The following is a 3,843-nucleotide window of genomic DNA, read 5'->3' as shown; positions in this document are numbered from 1 at the left end:
TATACTCATTTGTTAAATCCTATTTTCTCTGTTATACCTTCTCTTTCTCCTTTAATCCTCCTCACAATCTATAGGGATCTTTGGGGAATGCCTGTTCTGACTTTTTCATGGTGAGAAGGGGTGTCGACACTACAGGATAGGGGGGTATAATTCATTGATAATCCTGGAGAAGCTGGTCCCTCTGAGTTTCAGGATTTATCTGACCTAGAAACCCTCTGGAAATTGTATGTTCCAGGAAGGCAAACCTAGTGCAGGAAACATTTATAGGCTCTCGATACCAACCCTAGGTGTTCTTAAGAGTCAACAGGCGCATTGCTTCTCGGCCTTTTGGCTAAGATCAAGTATAGTATCTGTTGTTATCAATTTGATATTTGATAAGTCCTCTATCTGAGGACAATATATTAAATGGATTTTTGGAGCAGGGAGATGGAATAGGAGCTTGCTCCATCCATTCCACGCATCGACCTGGTATTGCAGTACTTCCAGGAACGGTGTACCCCCCTCGGGGTAATAATAAATGTATAAAAAATCAGAAAAAAAAAAAAGAGTCAACAGGCGTGATGTTGATTGGGGTTTAGCAAACCATGGCGATTAGTACTATCTAACTGAATAGAGCAGCCTCCAGAATAGCCTCTTGACTCTATTTGATCCCTCTTGGCCACTGATGCCTTATTTTATTACATTTCTTCTCCCCTTTTTGGTCGGGAAGATGTTATTAATCCCATGGTGCCAGGGCCTGACTCATCCCAGGGAGTCAGGCCCCACGTTGTCAGGGAGAGTTTCACCCTGAATGGCTTGTACCACAGAGTCAGGAGGGCAATGATTTTCCTTGCAGGCTTGGGCTTAGAGTGACAGAGCAACAAAAAAGACTTCCTGGAAGCCAGTCGTAGGCCTTGTTACAGGTAGACTTAGCTTCTCCCCTAAAGAAATGTTTCATAAGAACAAGCCTCAAAATCCAGGCCTATTTTCTTGGGAGTTCCCAGTGGTTGAGAGGGCACCTGGGATTTCCCAGATGGGAAAGTTGAATAGTTCAATTTATTGTTTTTCTTTTTTTTCTTTTGAATCCTCAGGGTACTCTACCAACTCTTTTTTAATTTTTAAAGATTTTAAAAGGTTTATATTTTAATTAGGTTATAATAAACAGTATACCAAACATTCAATATAATGAATGCAATAATGAAGTAACTAACAAACTGAAAGGGAAGGGCTAGGAGAGAGAGCACTCCACTATTCTTTTAAGTTGATGTGGGAAAATGTGACGGAGTGGGTTTGTAGGACAGATGTGATTTTCACAATGGATATTGCAGAGAAGCCATTCCAGATTCCACCAATTCTTTTTAATGATCAGCCCACTGTAGTCTGAGATGTATCCTGGTATTACATTAAACTATAGAGAATTACAAGGCCTCGTTCCTGTTCTGGACTCCAGGAGTTTGGGCTGTTTAAATGAGCTATCCAGACAAGTTGATTTAGATTGTTACAGAAAATTTAGGTTCTAGACATAGTAAACTTCTTTGCCTTTGATTTCATACAGTAGGCGAAGGTCTAGAGTACACACACTATCAGCTTTTACCCTGCATTCTAATTTACCTTAGACCCAGCCAGTTTGGCTTTGTTTTAAACTCTAATTGAGGCCTGATCTCTTTTTCGATTACTTTAGCTGTTTTTATGTATAGCTGTGCTAACTTTCAGGGCTCCATTTCTGGGACCTAGGTTTCACAGAGCTACTCAAAGTTCCAAGGAAACACCAACTGATGCACATATAGCTCAGTGTCTCAGAATCTAGAAATACACTTACAACTTCAGACCAAATGTGGCTGCTATAAGGGCCCACAATCTAGGCTCCCATTTTTTAATAAGTATTTTCTGAGAGAGACCATAGCATAGTTTTTCTGTTGTTTCTGGCTTATTTTGCACAACACATTGTCCCCAAGGTTTATTCAGTTTGTCATGTGCCCCTCGACATCCCTCTTTACTGTATCAGCACCAAATTCCGTCATATAAATGTATCACAGTTTACCATTCTGCTTCTCAGTCATTGAAACCTTCAGCTCCCTCCATCTATTGGGTATTGTGAATAATGTCCAAAATAAACAAACCATGTTTTTCAGTATCCTCTCTTGGTTGTGCAAACAGCAGTACTCTCAAGTTTAGACAATTTTCACTGGTCTATAATGACAAAGAATAGGAAAACGTAACATCACCATAACATAGCGAATCAAAACTATCCCTTATCATTTCCCCTCCACCACCTCCAGTTAGTCCCCACTGGTAGTACTATGGTACTGTAGAAGGCTTTTTATTATACAGTGAAACAAGGAAATAGAAAATTCAGCTACAACAAACATGGACCCTGGGTGAGCACTTCTACCCTGGGCTGGACAGAGGTGACAGGATGGAGAGGAGCAAATTTAGAAGACAGCCACACGTGTTCTTTTGTTTATTCATCCCAAACATTCCCTGAATGCCTCGTCTGCCCCAGGCCATGCTTTCAGGACATAGAGGGGACAAGACGCACTCCTGGCCTTGATGGGGAAGCAGACACACTCACATGACAGCAATGCAGTGTGACAGAAATTGCTCAATGCTGGTAGAGTCCTAGCGAGGGGCAGAGAAGAATTCCTGGAGGAGGTGACTCCTGAGCAGAGTCTTGAGTTAGCCTATAGGAGTTGGTTAACCAACAGGGTTTGAGCGAGAGCCTTCCTGGCCCAGAGGTGAGAGAAGCCTTGGTGAACTTGGAGGGAAGGGTGGGGAAGCAGTTTAGGGTGATTGGCACATGTGGTGCTTTTTTTTTTTTTTTTAAACATGGTTTATAGATGGCTTTTTTTTAAAAGCAGTTTTACTGAGATATGTTCACATGCCTTATGATCTATCCAAAGTATACAATCATTGGTTCACAATATCATCAAATAGTTGTGCATTCATTGCCACAGTCAATTTTAGAACATTTTTATTAGTTCAAAAAAAGAAAGAAAAGTTAAAAAAACACCCAAAACATCCCAGACCCCTATCCCCCCACCATTATTTTTTTTTAATCTTTATTTTATTATTCATCTACCCATACACTGGACAAAGGAAGTGTTAGTCACAGGGTTTTTATAATCAAAAGGTAACACAGTAAAAGTTATATAGTTATACAATCATTATCAAAGATCAAAGCTGTGGGATTACAGTTCAACAATTTCAGGTATTTCTTTCTAGCTATTCTAATATACTAGAAGCTAAAAAGAAATATTTAGATAATGAGTCAGCTATTATATAGACAAGGAACAGAAAGTGTCTGCAAAGAAGAGGTCTCTGTGAGTGGACTGTTTTGCTGAGTTGATCAGACAGAAGCTAAGACTTTATTTCATAATTCCACAGCGTTGTCAAACTCAGCAGTGAGCACTGCACAGGGGGTGGCAGGGAAGCAGGGGGGAGCATGACTAGCCCTGCTGTCCAGGGGTTTTGAGTCTAGAGCAGTGGCTCTCAAGTGGGGGCAATTTTGTAATGTCTGGGGACATTTATGGTTGTCTCAGCTGGGTGCATGTTGATGGTGGGGGGTGGGTGCTGCTAGTGTGTAGAGGCCAGGGATGCTGCTAAATATCCTACAATGCAGGACAAACTCCTCGCAGCAGAAGTTTCTCAGTCTCGATAGCGTTGAAGTTGAGAAACTTTGTTCTAGAAGGGGTACTAGAATTTAACAAAAGGGCTTCCCAAAGGTATCATCACAAACCGTGACAAATTTCAGGAAAGAAAAGTACAGGGAGTCTCTGAGTCTGCCACCAAGTCCCAGACTTGAGTAGTTGGAAAAAAAGAAGATAAAGTGGGCCTGTGTCACTTTGATTTCTCTTCCTCCTTTCT

General features: G+C 41.1%; 1 non-coding gene across 1 annotated transcript; it reads left to right on the top strand.

The window, feature by feature from the left end:
- The first annotated feature begins 311 nt into the window (after window positions 1–311).
- On the top strand, window positions 312–502 carry LOC143643073 (U2 spliceosomal RNA). Its single transcript, XR_013156114.1, has one exon. It is a non-coding gene; the product is annotated as a U2 spliceosomal RNA (small nuclear RNA).
- Window positions 503–3,843: the final 3,341 nt, after the last annotated feature.

The sequence above is a fragment of the Tamandua tetradactyla genome, chromosome 7, assembly GCF_023851605.1.
Source record: "Tamandua tetradactyla isolate mTamTet1 chromosome 7, mTamTet1.pri, whole genome shotgun sequence".
Lineage (NCBI taxonomy): Eukaryota > Metazoa > Chordata > Mammalia > Pilosa > Myrmecophagidae > Tamandua > Tamandua tetradactyla.
The sequence above is the reverse complement of the archived record's forward strand: the minus strand, read 5'-3'. Positions and strand labels throughout refer to the sequence as shown.